The sequence below is a fragment of the Notolabrus celidotus genome, chromosome 21 (genome assembly GCF_009762535.1).
Source record: "Notolabrus celidotus isolate fNotCel1 chromosome 21, fNotCel1.pri, whole genome shotgun sequence".
Lineage (NCBI taxonomy): Eukaryota > Metazoa > Chordata > Actinopteri > Labriformes > Labridae > Notolabrus > Notolabrus celidotus.
In genome coordinates this window covers 9,128,065-9,148,580 of record NC_048292.1, presented here as the reverse complement: position 1 = coordinate 9,148,580, position 20,516 = coordinate 9,128,065, and the positions used below count along the sequence as shown (strand labels likewise).

At 40.6% G+C, this 20,516-nt stretch overlaps 1 protein-coding gene across 1 annotated transcript in view; it reads left to right on the top strand.

The window, feature by feature from the left end:
• The window catches only part of nrcama (neuronal cell adhesion molecule a), a 73,169-nt gene that overhangs the window by 11,002 nt on the left and 41,651 nt on the right, over nucleotides 1-20,516 (top strand). The window contains exon 2 of the mRNA XM_034674101.1: nucleotides 18,438-18,488. The gene's annotated coding sequence lies outside the window, so the exon portion shown is untranslated. The remainder of the gene's footprint in view (nucleotides 1-18,437; nucleotides 18,489-20,516) is intronic.

Sequence of the window (20,516 nt, the reverse complement as noted above, 5' to 3'; positions counted from 1 at the left end):
ATCTTTTAATACTACACAACATAAAGCTGACAGTCTCAAAATAACCCTTTCATGCTGTCATGTATCTTGTACAGTGAAAATAAATTAAAAAATGAGCATAAAGATGCTAATTAAAGATCAAGCAGAAAGCAGCATAAAAATGTATTTGGAGTTGTGTGCTGGCAACTCAGTAAATTTATGTCCACTACTAAGCCTCTGTTTTTTGTGTTGTTTCATTTCTTGCTAGCTAATACTATGTGCTGTAGCAGCTGAATGCTACATGCTAGCTGTTGAATTTGTTTGAATTTTTAGGGTTGGTGGGGCTCAGTGGGTTGGTCATTTTTTCTAAAACTGCTGTCTGGAAAAAAAGATATTTTTTACAGCTGATAAAGGGAATTTAAAAGTAAAGATGTGGGCTCTACAAATAACAGTTACCAAAAATATGCTAACATGGGTCGAGTGAGCTGACAGGTCCTGCTGCTTTGGTCTATTACTCCTTCTGTGTTGGTCACCAAGATTACAAATAACCTTTTCAGACTTCACATAGTCTACTAATCAATTTCTAATAAAATATGTTGACTAGAGCAGCATTCATTTTGATAAATAACTGTTAAAAAAATATGAAAATACTGCTAGCTCATCTTCCTCTAGCTAATATCTGACAGTCTTTGTTGCTCAGTTCTAATCAGGTCAAGTTTATTTGTCTTTTGGTTGAAATGCAATGTTATTCATATAAAAAACATGATTTAATATGATATTTGGAAAAATGAATGTTCTTTGAACTGTTATCGCTTCCACTCAAGGTAGAAGGGCTGCACACTGCTGTGCTCTCTGCTTGTTTGCCCAGCTTTTCCTCTCAGTCTTCCCAACAGTTTCCCACCATACACACATGGCTGGTATTGACCCTCAACCCACTCTGTTTCTCCTCCACTCTCCGCTCTGATCCATTACTCACAAAGCCCATTTAACCTTTATCAGGGAAATGCAAGCCAGGGCTCTGTTATGACCCACTACAGGCAATCCCTAACTTAAATTTTAAACCCTAGAATGATATTGCTCTGAGAAATATGTCCACGAATACAGATGAAATAAACAGGAAGATAAACTGGAGTATTGGTGTGCACATGGTATATGCTTTCTAGAGCAAAGGACACCCCTCAACTTCATTTAAGCCAGTCATCCATTACAGCTATGTGATATATTACCTGCAAGATATCCAAGCCACAAAAGGCCCATTAATAACTGGAAGAGTCTACTTTTCTAAAATAGGTATCACATACTCTTCCCACGGTGGTTTCCTCCATGCACACTCGCACAACCAGGTAACACGAGTGATCATATATCCAGGGAGTGTCCTGTCACTGCTGGATCACATGACTGTTACTTGTTTTGGTCTGAGAGGACAGAGTTAACTTAGTTTGACTTATACATCCTGTGGTTCCTTTTATGATATGTTAATCATGTTATAAATAGAAACACTTAGTATTTTATGGCTCCACAACCTTCTATTTATTATCTTAATATCCATACATAAATCTTTATCCTCATTTCCTCAGACACTGACTTCAGGGAAGACCTGGACTGGTGTGTCTGCCTTAACATCAAAGAGAATATAATATAAACTTTATATGCTTGTGCCGGCTTCATCCTAGACCACCATTAACCTAATAAATGTTGAAGTAGGAACCAGCCTTCTCTGAAAGGCATTAAGGATGCATTTTTCCGCATGAAATCCTTTCATGGAGGAATAATTGGAGCAGGTTAGAGTCTTAACATTAAACCACAGCAAATACTTCCAACATTAAATGTATTAATTAAAATTAATTCAGGTTTTCTATGGAAATAAAGTAGGTATCTGGGGGTTTGGGCACTGGGAGAAGGATAAAAAGCACAATAAAAGAGCTACATGTGGCATTAATGTAGGATTTATTGAGAAAATAATGGGCAGATTATTTGCTAAAAATAATCTCCAGTTGCTGTTGTACTATGTGTTATTTTAGTGTCTTTTTCTTTGCAATGATGTTAGCTTTACAATCTTGTGCTTCTTGTCTGCTTGCTGCAAAATATTTGGGCATTTCCATCTTGCCTCATGATGTTACTTTGCAATACTCAGAAATGGATTAAATGGATTTTACTAAGGCAACAATTTACTATGAAGCCAACTACTTTACATAATACTATTTCTTACTAACACAATGGCCTCTGACGTTGAATTAATACTTTTAAATGTCTAAATGGCCAAAGAATACAACAACTTTGGGCTGACTGACTGACTGGGCTGGGTCCCTCTGGCTACGAGAGCGTCTTCTGGTTTGAATAATTGATATCTTCTCAAATATATATGCAAAAACATGTCTCTTATCTCCTTGCTTCGAAGCACTGCCACTGCTTTGGTGTATCAAAGCCAGGCCAAAAAATACTATACTGCATGATGAATTATTGAGTGCTCCATCCCGTCTTGTCACTTGCACTCAGCATCCTCTATGTAGCAGGGTCGTATTTGGGATGATTTGGGATGCTTGTTTTGTCTTAGAAATTGGGTTGGCATACAGTCTCAAAATCAGAGTGTTGGTTGATTTGTGATTCTATTTCTCTGACATCAAATTCCTTTTACTTCTACCTCTAAGGAAATCTGCACAAACATTGGCTTTTCTCACCTTAAATTAATTTCCCAGTGTTCACATTAACACACTGATTGATGCTGTGTGTCAGGTATCACTAATCTATAAGTCCCAGCACATGAGCTTGTATCAACACCCGCTTTATTGATCCCAGGATTAAACTGGGGACCCCAAGGGCATCGCAAAGAAGCCCCCTGTTTTTAAGCTAGCAGTGTGATCCTTTACAAGCCCATTAACACAGGCAGGATGGAGTGGAGCGAGTTAACTCGGTGTATCTTGTTTAGCCAAAATCCCAGCAGTCAAATAGGCATTTTGTCAGACAGAATCTCCTCAAAGAAAAGGGGGATTCAGTTCCAATTATAGCCTAATATTTGCAAGAGACACAGTGTTACTATCCAACTCAATGCCTCCTTTCTTTTGGCTGAATCTGTCTCCTCCTTGAATACAGTTTCAGGCAAAGGTTGAAGGAATAACATTAATAACTGTAAACAACTTGAACCAAATGAGGCAGTAAAGAATCTCCTTTACTTATATTAACAAGTAGTTCTACAGGGGTGATATTGTATATTCCTCAAATAATCCCCAACCTGATGTAGACTAGTTATTATAATAGATGGCACATTTATACAGATGGAGCTGAGGCCTGTCCCAATGTAAACCCAGTGCTGCTTTGCTGCGGGGTACACTCATTAGCTCAGACAGCATCTGTTTTTAGAGTACCAAAGTGCTGAGTGGAGCCTTTGTATAGAGAAAGCTACAGCCTCTCTTATACAGCTGGGTCTTTGCTGTCTGGCCGGCCACGAGCTCAGAACCGCCGGCCAACAAGGCTGCAGAGCCCTGTGGGCGGCAGTGAATAGCATAAGCCTGTGTGTGTGTGTGTGTGTTTGTGTGCAGCTAGAGATTGAGTGATAGCAAACTGCTAGGGTCGGCTATTTTGGTAGGACTATTGCAGGGCCTAGCTGAACATGTACAGTGTGAGGTTTTCCTCACAGTGTTATTGATCTTAACCGAGATTTCTGCTTACATTTAAAAACAAGAGAGATGCAGCCATTGGGTTGAACTGTGAACTTATAGATTTGGATGTTTTTGAGAAATATAGCAGGAAAAATATCCTTAAATGTTATATGGACATTTTTGAATCTACATGATATAACCCAAGTTCATGACCAAGCTGTGTCAAATACTTGATTCTGATTGGTAAATACCTCATAGCAATGGTGTGTTATTTTCAGTCTTGTCTGATCCCACACATCAAATCAAATCAGTCATTTTGGCTCTGTTTTTGTCTCCACTAGCCCCTTTTTGCGGCTAAAAGCTCCACTTTGTATTTTCTTTTATAGTTGCTAGCTTTATCTTTGTCATCTGGTCTTAGGCAGGTAGTGAAGAGGGAACTAGTTGCCTCTGGTTGCTAGTCGTGATGACACAGATAGAAGCACTAACAGTTAACCAGAACGGCTAATTTAGGGGCTGCAAAACCAAAAATATGTGTTAGCAGCAGCCTAGAATAGTAGCGTAGCTCAGATTAGGGGAATAACTCTGTGTGCGAGTGTGGGTAGAAGAGTGAATGAGATAAGAAGTGATGTATGTTGTGTTATGCAAGTTGTTGTCTGGCCTGGAAGCAGTGTGAGAGCGCTGCAAAACAGTTATCTGTAGCTGTGAAGGGAGTTCACCCTGAAGTTAGCAACAACTTTGGTCCTGGAGCAGACTACTAAAGGCGTTTTTTCGACCGCAGGAACTTAACCCCCAAACTAGGGACTTTACCCCGGAACTACGTGCATTTCGACCGGAGGAACCACGGTCTAAATTTAGTTCAGGGGTAGATAATCTCCCCCCTGAAAAGCCCCTGCTTGGGGGGTAGTACTTTTCAAAGGTCCTGGGACTTTCGGTTGAACGTTACAGTGTTTGTGGAGTTTACACAGTTGTTGAAACACAGAGGGAGTTCCTGGGAATGCATACTAGTTTAGTTTTTTATTAAGATTTAAAAATATTATTGAATCAAATTTTTTTCTCAATACGCCACTGGCCTGATTTGCACAATCTACCCGGGACTTCAGCTTGCGGTCGAAACGCAGACAACAATGGGGGCACAGGAACCTTTTAGTTCCGGGGAAAGTAGTTCTGGGGGCTAAAAGACCCCAGAACTCTTGGTCGAAATGCACTTAAAGCCCCCCCTCTGTGCTACGTATGATTGCTTAGGCAGTAGAGGTTAACAATGATAATGCGGTCAATTGTGTAGTCAGGTGACAACTCAGTGGTTTTATCCTATAGCACTTAACACTTTAAGATTTGTGGTTTTTCATCTATAATCACACTGATACAAAAACATTTATAAAAGCAGCTGTAAGATACAGACTCTGAGAGGTTTTATTCTTTAAAATCGTTCTTAGAATACGTTCTGTATTCTTTAGGTTGGGCTCACTATAACCTTTGACATTATGATTTAACTGTAAACCAAAGAAATATATGAAAACATTTCGCTCAAGTCAGAACAGATAATACCATTCATCTCCATAGAGTCCACTCTCTCTGGAGATGAATAAAGCGAAGAGGTGTTAATCACAGTCTTTTGAGGACTGGTCAGAGTGGCAGGTGTGAAAGAAGCTCCACTTGATGTATTGATTCTTTTCTGCTCTAAAAGCCATGCAGGGGTGTCAGAGGATTGGATAGATTTAGTCTGTCCTCCTCAGTGCCAAGATTGGTGTCAAATAATGAGGTTATTGGGACACACATACATACACACACACACACACACACACACACACACACACACACACACACACACACCGTCTTTGTCGTTTGCAGTGTCACAAATGTGCCGTATTAGCATACAGAGAGACATATTTATCAAAGGGGTTTAAACAGTAAGGTTTTTACATTAGCCTTTTGACTCTTTGAGCCTTTCAGACTGCTGTGGCCCATTCTGTGGTTTGTTTTGTTCCCTGAATTTGACTGCAGGTTGATGTCGTGCCATTGTGAATTTGGTTAATGAAAATCAGGGCAAAGGTGGAGAAGCAAATAAAGCAGGTTTGTGCGTCTGCTGGATCATGTGTATGTGTGTGTAGGGATCACAATACATAGAGGCATGTGTCCTATTCATGCTACAGTGATTCTTCACACAGCAGCAAGGAAGCAACGACATCCTTTCAGTACTGAACCGTTACAGCATCCAAATAAGCCCAACCACACTGTTTCATTTCATTTTGTGCTTAAGGTGTGGTCATGAATCACAGCTGTCGGCGTTGGGAACATTTCACGTTGCTTCCTTTGTTGCTTTTTATTTCTTCTTTTGTGAGCCTGCAATATGTAGCCACGTTAGCAGAGTTGAAAGCGACAGAAGCAAAAGCCATGCAGTGGGCTATTGAGTGGCTTATTTGACCCCGAGTGCCATATACAAATAAAGCAAAGCAGCTAACGTGAGAGCGCTGGCTAGTACTTAATGCTGATGTTTGGATAGTGCTCTGTTTTGTCTACTTCCAGCTCCTAGTCTCGTCTTTCAGAAGTGGACTGCTAATGTCAAGTCCAACCAGTGTAGTTAAGTGTGTGTTTTTGTACAGCTTTCACATTCAGTCCAGTGGAACTGCTGAGTGGAGTGCAATTAGTCACTTCGCGTTAGCCGAGTATGTGCACAGACACAGATTATTTCATCCCACTCCAATCATGCCCATGCTACTTGTTAGCATTTCTCTGTTCTCATTGTAGCCTTAATGTCAAAACTGTTCAAACTGTCCCATCTTTTTTTTTGTCAAATACCTTTTGGAGGAAGGGAAGTTGCTGGATTAAGTTCATCAAGATTTATTGCAATTATAAAAGTAGCACAAGACCAACATCACTGCAGACTGGAGTCTTTTATTCATGTTCTAGATTAAAGTACAAGGGTGAAACTCAGACTGTGATATTGTGTTAGCCAATCTAAAATCAGCATAGAAATTAAAGAAATTCAAGCTGATGATACATAAGCTCTGGATTGAACAGCACAGTGGTTGATAAGTAATGCCTGCTAAGAAGAACATGAGGATGCATAGATGGTATAAAACATGGAAATGCTGACTCAGCTGAACCGTCGATTGACCTTGCATTTGGGAATGAAGTGAAGTTGAGGCTGTACTTTAGCCTACTTGCTCACAGATACACAGTGTGCCTTCCTGTCACTTAAGTCAGCCCCTAATTATGCAAGACTCATAACCTTACTATCTTAAAACCTAATAAGTTATAAACAATTCACTGCAATTCATTTACAGATAGATATAAAATATATTGTTAGATTGCACAGATACAATGTTTAGAGCCAGAACAGTTGCAATTTCAAGCCCTCTGACATACATGAATGTTTTTGCCACAGTGTCATCAGGCAGAGGTGAAATGTGTTGACTCCTTTTACAGATTGATTTGATATGACATGTTTGATCAGGTTGTCAACACAGCAGAGTAATACATTTTTTTAACTGCAATCTGAGCTTTCAAACATCTCTGAACTGCATTTTTACAGCAACTCAAGCATTCAATGAGCAGCTTTTTTCCCCAGGGTACAAAGAGCCAAACCTGACTCAAGGAACCAGGAGGCTGTTTGTATGCATCCATTACCCATAATATTTTACACCGACACTGCTGCTGTCATCATATATCTCATATCCTTCACATATCAAAACACGTAATGGATGGATATTTCTTTTTTTTCTACACTAATACAAACTCCTTTATGAGGCTACAAATCAGCCGTGTCAAGGCTAACATCAGTGTGGCAACATGCTTGGAAAAACTGTGGTCACAAGGCTGGAAAATAACAATTTTAAAGATGTTCAGCATTTTAGTTTAGCCTAATAGCATCCTAATATTTGTAAATAAGCCATAAAGCACAGCTGATGGGAATGTATAGAAGCATGCATATCAACAAAGTGAGATATTCCTATGGTAGGAATCCCACTCTGGAAGTAAGTAGTGATACCACATGATCTTTTGAAAGAGTTCTGACTTTTCAATAAATCGAAAACAGTGTGTCTGAACTAGATGTCCCATTACTATCAGACCTCAGGCCTGTTTGTAATAGTTAGGTAATCTATTCATGTGCAGAGGTCGTGTGGAAAAAAATCATGCCGATAATCAAAATTGCTTAGCGCTGCTCGAGTGGCTGCTTGTTGCAGCAGCTCTCTCTTCGTTGTTTCATATGTGCTCAGTTATCTTTGCATTTGGAGCCTGTCATGACTTTTAATGACTCATTTGTTGGCCATGGACACCAAACTGGCTACGTTTGCAGTGGTGTTTTTACTCTTTTTGTTCCTGTGTGTGTTCGGAGATCCTACGTGTAACCATGGTTGCATTGTTTACATACAAGATCAGCTGTTAGCAGCCCGTAGCATGTCGATGCTAAAAGATGCTAGGCCTGATGTTCCCTGCGAGCTGAGGAGAAGAAGGCAAGAATGACGTGCTGGTACTGATGTGCAAGCTAAAAAAAGACGACATCGACCTGTCCTTCCACCCACCGTTATGGGGAATGTAAGATCTATCTAAGATAAGGTAGACGAGCTAACCCAGCACCAGAGGGAATACTGGCAGAGTGGCATCATGCTAACAGAGCTAACACCGGACACAACGCCACATTGGAAGGACTTCACCTGCTGTGGGCGGACAGGATACAGGAGAGCAAGGCTGAACTAACTGGTGAAGAAGGCCAGCTCAGTCCTGGACCCTGTGGAGGTGGTGGCTGACAGGAGAATTATGGCCAAGCTGTCGTCTCTGATGGACATTTTTTTTCTATATATATTCTTGTACTGTACACCTTCTTGTTTGCTGCTGTAACTCCATGAATTTCCCCGTTGTGGGACGAATAAAGGAGTATCTTATTTTATCTTATCTGGGTTTCACCTCAGTCTGAATCACAAGTTTTGACAAACATGCAACATCATGCATAATGATGCACTGCTAAGACAGCCTGATCCCTGATCCGCATTTAAACACACGCAGTAATCCACAGGGATGCATACGGAAGATGAAAAACTGTCCTCATACTGTACTTTCTTGATGTTTTCTAAAAATAGCAGCACCGTCATCTGCTGCCATCGCTCGTCTCCAGCTTTGATCTTCCTTCAAAGTGTCTCTAGTCTTGCTGTTGCTGCAGGATATACCAACCACACAGCTGTAAGGGGCTTTGTTCGTGTTGTGTGAGACTAGCAAAGAAGCAAGAAGCGTTTATAGTCTTTTTAGCAGTTTGATAGAGCTACAATTTGGCCCTACTTTCCACTCAGCAGCTTGTTAAATCATTAAAACAGCAACCTCATTCACAGAAGACTCACTCGGTAACAGCTGCACTGCCAAACAGAATGTAGCTTTTGTGGCGTGTTGTAGCAGCTTTTGTGTTAGCTTGTCACTTTTTCATCACAGCTTTAACTTTTTTTTTTTTTTCTGAGGAGGCCTAAATTAATGAGATCACAGAGAAATCCTCTCCACTGCTGTTACTAATATTAGGAGGCCTCAATCCTTTCGTTCTTCATCTGCTACTCTTCTCTGTGTTTGGTGGAAGATATGCAGTCAATATTAGACGTCTCCCAGGCATCCTATAGGTCTATACCCTCCACTGTTTGCCCTTCCTTGTCAAAAGCCCTCTTTGTTCCTTACACTCTCATTTCCACGTTTCCATGTCTCATTTCCACGCTGCATCTGTCTCCATCTTTGTCTTTCCCTTGCCGCTCCTTTTGTGTGGTTCCTCTGGGTGCTGGCTGCAGGGGCATTTTTCTCAGCTTGTTTCTGACGTGTCATGTCAACAAAGGCTGAGCTCTGCTAAGCAAAGCACTGCAGGAGTCATTCTGCTTGACTCTCACCGTGGTAAAGTGACTTACAGCCGTTCAGACCTTGATTTGAAGGATCTAGAGTTTTCTTGCAGCTTGATATGTAGAAGTTTTAATACATGAAACAAAAAGGTGATGTTAATTTGACTTTAAGGCAGTGTGTATAAATGGGGAAATTTAGCCACATCTAGCAGTCAGATTCTAGATTGAAACACTCCCTTGCATAAAAGGAAAAATCAAATCTACCAGCAAGGCTTTCAGTTTACTTCTGACTCAAAAAGACGTAAAGCTCCTTTGAGGAACTGTTAACATGTTGACTTTGGCGCCCCCTGTGGACAAAGTGGTACCTCTTTTGTTTCTGCTGATCTTGTGCTGTACATGAGTGATTCGTTATTCTGGATAAACAGTCTCATCCTGCCTTCTTGAACATTCAAATGTGTCACTTTCTTGAAATCTTTGCTGAGAAAAGTTGTAAAGAAAATGCTGTTTCTGCAGCAAGCAGTTAATCACTGACAACTCCCCTGCAGCAGTGTTTAGTCAGTCTTCAAGCTGATGATCATGTTTGCTTTTAAGCTCTTCAAAGAGTCAACGGTATCAGTTGAAGTGTTTTCAAAATCTCCTCACGGGCAGAGGCGTGTCAAGACAACTGGGGCACTGACTTGTGCAGAGGTGGCATGTGTGTGCACACAAATCAATAACCTGTATTTACCCTCTCTTTCTCAACCAAATACCTCTACTTTGGCTAGAAACATGTACATTTTGTACCAATATTGTCCACCTGCATTTTTTACTTGAAAAACTGAGTGGAAACATAAATTGCCTTTCAGCATAAGTCTCATCGTGAAGGTTTTGGGGTGGTACCTGGGAAGGCCAATGGGATTTTCACTACTGCTCTGCATTATAGACACACCCCTTCTCATGGGAGCTTTAAAGATAACCTATGACATGAGATTTCTGTTTTTTTTCCTGATATTTGAAGAAATGTACAATTTCACCGGACAGAATCTGACTCACCGATTAGAATTCCAAAACACTCCAGATAACTATATAGAGGCAGATATTCGGACTTAGCTGAGTATAAAGGTGATACCATAGACTGTATAAAATATGGACGTAGTATCTGTGATGTTCCTGAGCGCTGTTTTGAAGCCAATCGATGGCGGCAGCCATATTGGAAATGCGGAACTCAACCAGGCATAGTGTGACATAAAGAGGCAGGGTTTGAGCCTCCTAGCCAACAGCTATTTGTTCCCATACCGGGAGGCAAGTCAGTCATGTCCTTATTTGGGCAAAAACTTGTAATCTTAATATCTTCTGAACCATTGTGTTTGAAAAAAATTCACTCCCCGTACAGAGTGTGCCAATAGAGCGATTAGCTTCATAGGGCCATTGTGGTCTATGTGGTTTCCGGTGTTTCTGCAGTCAGCCTAAAGCGGATTCTCGATGAATTGCAGTTTATAACACTTCCGCATGGGCTTCATAGTTTGAGACCGGAGGTTGCCGCTTGGGTGATACTTACAAATCAAAGCAGCTATAAGGAACTTTCTTGTGTTGTTTTTTTGTGGCCTCTGTGGATAAAGCTGTATGTCTTTTTGCTTCGCTCACACATACTGTTTTCTTTAAAAAAAATCTCCTGCTTACTTTTATCCTAACTATGACACTTGTGGGGGAAAATGTAAGCAAATTCTCTTTGTCTTCATACTGTATATTGCTATGAAGGAATCCAATCAAATGACAGCCAGCGGTGATTGGCTCTAAAAATAACTGTCTAGAAATTCCCAATCTTCTAGCTAGTCTGGATTGCTTTTTATTAGTATGGAGGCATCAGCCTCAAATTGAGACTATCATAACCTTATTAAAAACTAATTTGAGTAAATACAAGGTCAGAACTGTTCTATTCAAGTGGCCCAGAAAGCAACCAAGAGTGTACGCGGAACATGTTGAATTTGGTCTGTTGTTGAGAAGTGTAGTAAACCCACACGGCTCCATTGCACGTGGCTTCTTTGTAAGAGAGTATGAGTGTCAGACAGGTCTTTCTCGTATCCCTGTTTAGGAGTGCATCTTTGTGTTAAATTAGTTTTTTCAATCCCCCCCAGCATAGCCCTCAGAAGCCCTGCATTAACATAGAAATCAAACTCTGTGGCAGGCCTCTCACTCACAGCGACTGATTTAATACATCAAGGTATCATATGGAGAGATATTTCATCTGCATTGATGTTGGCCAACCTGCCTGTCCAATCATCTTTTTTTTCTACAGTCTGTGTCTTCTTCTGTTGCTCCAGACCTCCCACTCCTCAGTTCATCCCTGTCACTCTCATGTTTCCTCCCCTCTCTCTTTCTGCCTCACTCTCGCTTTCATACTCCCTCCTCTGCTGGGGCTGTAAAATGAGTCTGATGATTGGATCCAATCCCAGGAGAGATCTCATACCTGGACACTTCTATAACATACTTCTCCTCCCTCTGCTGCAGAAAGCTTAGCAGAGGATCAGTAACAGAGGAATGCTACTTCCTACTGTTCCTTTATCATGATTTATATTGCTTGCTCTCACCATCTCTATGTGCATGTGTGACATTCTTGAGGGCTTCATTGTGTACACTGTGTGGAGTCAAGTGGGAACAGTTGCGATGGGAGAATTGTCCCTTTAACCTCTGGAGGGAGGAGAAAAAAAAACTTCCAGGAGGCAGTAAATCTCTCTGATTAAACCCTCTGACTGCTCTTTCTGTGAGGCACTGCACTGTTTGTGTTGTCTGTCATGTGAAGGATGCACACAGACTGTTAAAATTAAAAACCTTCACACAGCCATGGTAACCAACACCCCCCCACTCAGAGTCCTAGTCCAGCACACATAACGAGGGAATGTATGGGTTTGAACTCTTCTGTGGAGACTTCAAAAGCAGCTGCAAAGGTCATTCTAACACAGGATTGTGGGATTTTTCAATCTTGCTGCACCTATTAGCATGAAAGCTATATTTATATTTTCCTATTTTTAAACTTTCTTGCTATTTATCTGGGTAATTAAATGCAGAAGGACTTCATGGACCAAAAACTGTGCTTTGATCTGTGTGAAATAAGGATTTGATAATTGTTGTTTAAAGCTGCGTTTCCACTAAAAGTACTTGGAACTTTTAGTCCAAGGAACTACTTTTTCAAGGAATTTGAATGTTCCTTTTCCCATTAGTGTTTGCTTTTCCAAGAGGTGAAAAAACTTGCTAAGACTAGGCAAACTATTCAGTTGAAGTGTTAAATAGTCTTCATCATCGAATAGATGCCAATTATTATCAAATAGTATTTTGGCTTCAAATGCCCATCCCTAGTTTCCACCAGGTCTAAAAGGAAGTCTTCTGAAAGCTCCAAGTTCCAACCAATCAAATTTGTTCAGTGGCCAAGTCCCACCCTAAAGCCTCTGTGTTTAGAAAGGCATTAACCCCCCTGCAGGGACATTCTAGACTGGAGGTCTAGAGGAAGTCCCTGGAACTTATTTTAACCCCTGCAGTGGGAGAACCTTGAAGTCTGTAGTCTCTGGGGAGAGTTCTTGCAGTGGAAACGTACCCTTATTGAGGTGCTTTAGCTTGATCATAGTAGGACATGCATGACAGTTTTAACGTCTGTGTCAGGGGATTTCATAAAATTCATTTTGGGATAATGTATCTAAATCACACAAAGACACTGTGCACCTAACCCAACCTAGGGATAATCTTAATTAGGTCATTTGTCATTTCCTGTGACAATAGGTACATGTAAGCAGATGTTCATGGACACAACGCACACAGACACAGCAATAAATAACCCCTAGGCATCCAACAGAATCACACACAGATGGCATGTCTGATACTGAGAGAACAGCCTTCAGGCTGCAGACAAACAGTCGTCACTACCCAGGTGCTACTGCTTCTCTAGCTGACTACTGAGTCAGTGTGGATACATGTCTCACAATCGTTGTGTTTTGTGCATTAATGTTCTTTTTTCTAACCTTTAAACTGAGATACACTTGCAAATGCCTCCAGCCTCCTTTTTGTGTTGATGGGTTGCCAGAAATGACAGACATTTCTTTAAAACAACATTTTTGCACCAGTGCTGCTTTTGTGTTTTCTGCTGTTTGCAATGGCAAGCCTGGACAACTGCTATATGGAAATCAAACGTGCTTTCAGGAGTGAAAATACTCAGTCTTCACTCTTGGCAGCCTGATCAATGGACTTTAAGCAATACAGATTATGTTACACATGTTTCCTTTAAGGTTTGATTCTATTGCAAGCTTGCTACTGTACTATTAACATCGTGTCTACATGGCTCTCCTAGAAGTAACATTCTCCCATCTGTGCTCAGATTTAATCTGGACATATTTTCCTTTGATAGGAAGCTATATATTAAGATGAAACCATAAAGCTTTTTACATTATGTGATCAAAAATAAAAGCATGTGGTTCAGACATCTTGTTCCAAATATACTGTATCTGCCTCATCGTATCACTGAGGTCTGTCTGAATATTTTTTTCTGTCAATTTAAAGCACATTTCCTTTCGTAAATGATTACTGAGCAATTTAAAATTAAATATCCATCACTAATAGTCATTTCGACTCACACTTTTCTCAAGCTATTTCTGCTTGTGGGCACATGATGATGAGAATTACAGACCCTGTAATTTGGAGGTGCCAAAGGGGTCATTTTAATTTACCAGTTTGTGTGTGTTCATATTGTGTCAGAATCACATGAAGGTAGAAGTGGGTGTTGAGGCCGTGCAGGCAGTCAGGGTGTGTGTGTGTTCTGTGGGGACAGCTGCTATTGTGGCTGATTGCTGAGACCCCCAGTCTGGGGGGATTACAACACACACACACACACACACACACACACACACACACACACACACACACACACACACACACACACACACACACACATTTCTATTCATGCCTGGGGTCAGTTATTCTATCACAGGCTGAAAATCCCCCCTATACCCCACACACCAGAAAACATTCAGGCACATGGAGTCTATTTGGTCCCGATGGATCCATAAACTTAGACTGCTAATTGAAACAGCAGATAATAAATCAGAGTGGTGTTGCACCAGGCGTCGGTAATAAGAGAGGAATTGGATAGAAATGCTGGCCATCCATGACTCTAAGGGATGTTTTGAGCTTGTATTTCACGTTCACACTGTTGTCATAGAGGTATTATTGTTCCCCACCTGTGGACAATTCAGATCTATTTTTTTGCATGATTTCTTCTGAAGATTAAAATTCAAAACAATGTAGAACACTTCAGAATAGGAGGCCTAAGGTAGCATCTTTCCTGTTTTGTTTGGAATTACTACCAGTAGAGTAGATCAATAATGGAGACCTTAAACTGAAAGTACTAGATTTAACATGCCCTCATTCTAATGTTTAAGTATACAGTGTAGTGTTACACAAATGGTTGTGTGGTTATTGTTCCAACTTTTCATCTCATTCATATGACATTAGCTAATGAGCGTCCATACAATTAACCTTGTTTTGATCATTTTGCAAGCCAAAGATATGTAAGCTGATAAAAAGTCACATATCTAAGTGTTTATTTTCCGTACCTCCATATCCTGGTATTTAACCATGTATAACAGGAAGAGAAAATCACCAGTGTTGTTTGTCACCATTTAGATAAAGACTAACATTTTGCCATTAAATTGAAACAAACTAATAGTTCACACGTATGTTTAGTAGATTTCTCAAATGAGTGACTTAGCATTTTGGGAAAAATGCTTGTTGCCGCATGTCAATTACATTACAAAAATTTTATTTTTACCTCATCTGCCATTGGCTAGTGACCTCCAAAAATGTACAGACCAAAAATGTTTTTCACCGGCCAAATAAAAAAACCATGCCTTATTTGATTTAAAATAATTACCATGCATTACCCTGTTTAGCTGTCTGTTCCTCTTGATTGTCTCCAGCCTCTTTGTCTATCCTTTTTGTTTCTGGTGGCTTCACGCCAGGAATGTGTCGCCACATCTTCCTCGAAACGCTCTTCCCGCCGTGCTTCTTCAAGCAAAGGGAATGAATAGAACTCAAGTAGCTGACGTCACGCCGTTCCCGACGTACCAAATCACAACACAAGTACAGCGCGCTGCAAGGGTCAAAATAGCCTGACAGTTGGCAGAAATGAGCGAAAGTATGAAAACAAAACCTCACATGCAATACAAAATTTTCCATCGGCCACTGGCGGGTGTGGGTTTTAGTTTTACACGCCAAACAATTTTTTTACCCGCCATTGGCACTTGGCAGGTGTTAATTTTACACCCTGTATAGAACGCTAATACCAGTAGCTACTTAGCCTAGCTTAAACTGGAAAATAGGAAACAGCAAGCTAGCTTCTCTATAAAGGAAAAAACCCTTCTAGAACACTCTAAGCTCACTAATTAACACTTAAGAAACTGCAAGGAAGACAGTTTCTTGCTTTGACATTCTATATCAGGAAGTCTTGTCGTCTACATTAGCTTGCTAGCAACCACTGAGGCTCTTCGAAGTTGCTGCTCGTGACCAAAAAATAATTAAGCACATAGCCTCCAACAAAATCTGATTACAGTTTTACATTTTTGGTGTTGTACAATTAAGCCAACATACTGGTGTGTGGACTTGTTAGCTTTGAATAGAACTATGCTAGCTGTTTTACCCTTCTCCAATTCAGAGCTATGCTAACCATCTCCTGCTTTTAGCATGTAAGCTAGGCTTAATCACACTATTAACTATAAATAGTAACCCTCCAAAGTGTCAGACTATTTCTTTAGGAGGAAAACATTATATCCCCTGTTTGTGTGCTAGATCTAGCAGCTATCTTTGCTAGCTCTCCCTGGTATTTTTCTGCTCTCTGTATCTCTCTCCACCCCCCTCTCTTGAGCTCTGATGATGAAGCGCTTTTAGATTTTCCTGTTAATAATGCATGTTTCTGATTCCCACTCGCCCGTCATTTTTTCATGTGTTTTCTCTCTCCCTCTCTCTACGCTCTTTTTCCCATCAACCTCTCTCTGCCTCTACTGCCTCACTTTTCTCCTGTCACTGTTCATTAATGTCTGACTCTCTCATTTTTACCCAGTTTTCGCCTGATGTGTGCCGGGTCTCACTTCAGTTTGTTTCACTTAATGCCACTAAATTCTTGAATTAACTTCATTCAGTTCAACTCAGTACATTTAATTCATTCCTGGTTAACTTCTTTAAGTTTGGATCTGTTATTATATGACACATTTTCTTCTCATCTCTCTTTCTTCATCCTTTTGTTTCCATGGTAACACATCACAGCTTGGGGCTGGGCTGCTGGCGTACCTCCAATCCCTCCCTCCCTCCCTCCCTCCCTGTGACAGCAGCCTCTCACCCGTGTCATCGCAGGGAGTTCAAAGCCCCCTTTCTCTTCTTTCAGCATCATCCTTCTGGTTCAAACAGCTCGACCTCGGCTTATTAATGTACACTCACATAATCCACTGTCTCTGAGCTGACCACACTTTTAATGGCCGCTCGTCTAAATGGACCCACGTTCATTGTCTGTCACATTTGTTTTGCTAATGTGAGATGAATAGAGGGTCTCTCTGGAGATTATGTTAATGCATTCGCAGTCACGTAGGGAAAGCTTATTGCTGTAGGTGGGGGGCACCCGTGTTTTGTGGGGTAACCTTTCATTTGCACGTGTCCCTCTGCTGGAGGTAAAAGTAATAAAAAACGACTGGAGACATTTTGGTTATTGATTGAGGGCCCTGTGTTCAGCGAGATGCAGTAATTTACTGGGAATTCCCCTGAGAGGATGTGTTTGTGCATTCATGTCGCACAGCGTGTGACACCAGCCTATATTGATGAATTAATTCTGGTAGCTTTGTCTCCATTATATATTTCTGACTTCATTTGGCTGCATTCATTAGATTACCTCATTTAAAATATGTAAATCATCTCTTTTTTTTAATAATTTCAACCTAGAACTTGTCTTCTAAATATGTTTCACCTTCAAACTGACAATTATTTGTTTCATAAAGTGTCCAGTCAGTAAATAAAACACATACAAGCCAGTACTTGAATAAAACATATGAAAAACAGTAAAAATAATGAAACTAAAACAATACAGACTCACAGAGTCAACACAACTCTCTCACTGGATTAAAATCCAAAGATAAAAAATGTGTTTTTAAATGAGATTTAAAGCTATGCAAGGTTTGGGACATTTTAGGTAGGCTTGGAGAAGGGTAGCTTGTCCCATAGTTTGGGGTCCATTGCTGAGAAGCCATGGGCATCCCTGGTTTTCAGCCTGACTACAAAAAGCAGCTGATCAGTACACCTAGGCTGGGGATGCACTGAGGTGCTAATCCATTTAAAGATAAAAAAAGAAACTGTAAAATTGACAGGAAGCCAGTATAATGGCAAGGCTGAGGTTTATGTGCTTTGGCTTCCGGGTGCCCATTAAATGATTAACAGCAGCACTTTGGACTGACGGTAGGCATTCGAGGGAGGTCTAGTTAAGGCCAACATAAAGCACATTAAAGTAGTCCAAATGGCCTGAAATAAATGCATGTATCCCTTTCCAAATCATCCAAAGATAAAACAGGTTTAATCTTGGATAAAAGCCTAAAAGGGTAAAAACAAGATTTAACGACAGAGTTTCTGTTCAGCCAATTTAAAGCCACTATCCATTTTGATGACTTTTTTGATTAGTAAGTGTGGGTTTCACATATGGTTGCAGGGAGCCGAGGTCCATAAAAGAGGCATCACAGGAAACACTGGATCCAAACACCATGACTTCAGTCACTGAAATTTAAAAAACTTATGCCCACCCAGGCTTTGATGTCCTTCTTACCTTATTTGGTAATGTGAGGACTGTGATTTGAGTTTGCGTGTTAGGCTTGAAGAACTTTCAAATTATTTGCCAAAAGATAAAAAACATGAGTGCTACAAGAGATAAAGTACTAGAAGCTGTACCATGGTTTCACTTTTGTCCATCATAATTGGTATAAGTTAATAAAGATTTACTGTTAAGAGAAAGGTATAGGTTGTGATGCTAATTTTGGCTGATAAACAACCCTATTCATGGCTATTTCCTCTCTTATTGTTGCAGGTTTTAACCAGTTCCTGAGCACAGACTGTGGCTGCGATTGAATCCTCACAGGTAAGTCAACTGCTGCAGAAGAATTGACTTTCTTTCTTTGCTATTGCACCCCTTATTTTGCTGCAGTGTAGGCAGCTAACATCCCAGATTCAATGAAACAATAGCTCTGCCTTTAAAATTTGCTTAGTCATGACAGCGCTGCAGCTGCTCCTCTTTTGCTCCAACATGTGTCTTACTTTCCCTCTCCAAGACCTCTACCTCCTCCTGTTCTAGCTTTTGATCACGAAATTGCTGATAGCATGTCTGGCCTTGTGTATTTCTTGTTTTGATGAAATTGGCTGTTTTGCTGTGTGAAGTCCATTCTGAAGGGATTATGGCACTGAATGCATTTATGCTGGAGATTTGTATAAGCACCATATAGTGTGACTGTTACTGATGCACATATGTTTGCTTTTGGAAATGCAGTGCAGGAGAAAAATTGCCGAGAGTACATATAGCTCGTTATGACTGATTTTTACCCTTTGGAGGATTGCCTTTGCCCTCAGCAATTTGAGCACTCTTGCTCCTGATTAAAAAAAAATGCAATTCAAGTGTTGTAAAACTCAATCTATTAGAGGAGGGAGATTGTATAAGTGAGTGACTGCAAGAAAATTTCCATATGAACTACAAGCTTGACAGTCCAAATGGAGCTGATACAAGCTCTGCATTTTTTTTTAGACTACAGCAACATAAACATACAAAAGACTCAAGCCTCCAAAAACCATAGGACTGACAATATGTCAACACCCAGAGAGGTGACAGGACTAAATTAATACCCAGCATGTTTTTGGATGAGGACGAGTATAGAAGCCACATGTCCTGGTATCACCTGCTGCCGCCTAATACACACACACACAACAAGAAAGAGGGAAACAGCACAGATGCAATTCAACACACTTGTCTGAACCATTCAGAACATTTGCAGATTCATTTCACACCTATTTCAAGAAAATAAACAAGCTGTCCTCCAGTAGTCAAGAAGTACTGACTGCTTTTGTGACAGGTGTGTAGGTTCTGTAAAATGATGAACACCAAAGAATAAACTTTGGTTAAGATAGCCGTAAGGGAGTGTACCTGTATGAGAAAAGAAGTAGAGAGAGAGAGAGAGAGAGAGAGAGAGAGAGAGAGAGAGAGAGAGAGAGAGAGAGAGAGAGAGAGAGAGAGAGAGAGAGAGAGAGAGAGAGTGTCTGTTAGAGATACTGCAGGAGCTTAAGTAATCACAGCACACTGGGTCCAGGTGTGCTGAGTTACACTATTAATCAGTATGCTAAGAACAGCACAGGTTAGAGACACACCTCCAGGATGACATCAGTAAAAACTAATAATGCACCATATGGAAAAAAAAATTGAGCTGATGCTGATAATCGTATTGTTATAGGCCATCAGGAACAGGTTATTACCAACCCCTGCCGAATCAGCACTCTGTGTTCATACTAACTGCAGATACTGCTACTTTGTATTCCTTTAATACACCTTTGTTGCAGCCACGACTTTACCAGTGGCTTATAAGATTAATTGTGTTAAAACTTAAGGACTTTTTTGTCCTTTCAGAATACTTGCGCCGTTTGTTTTGGCAAATTGCAATCATGTTGTCCTCATCTGAAACAGAGAACAAACATCCACCTGTGATGCCATTTTCAATCTCTCATTAGCTTGTTGCAGCTGTACTTGTAGTTCCTCTCTCTCTTTTTTTTTTTAAGTTGGCCTTTTTGCCTTTATTTGATATGACAGCTGAAAAGAGACAGGAAATGTGGGGAGTAGAGAGTGGGGGAAGACGTGCAGGAGATGCGTCGAGGACTGTAGCCTCTGTATGTGAGGCGCTTAGACCGCTAGGCCACCATCGCCACCAGGTCCTCTCTTTTTCATGTGTTTGGATACTTTTTAAAGATTATTTGGCGCTTTTTGCTTTTATTTGATGGGACAGCTTAAGAGACACAGGAAATCGAACCTACATCCAGTGCACCTGCGTACATGGGGCGCCTGCTCTAACAACTGAGCTCAACCAGCACCCCTGTTCTTCTTTTCTTTATGCTATGGCATAATAAAAAC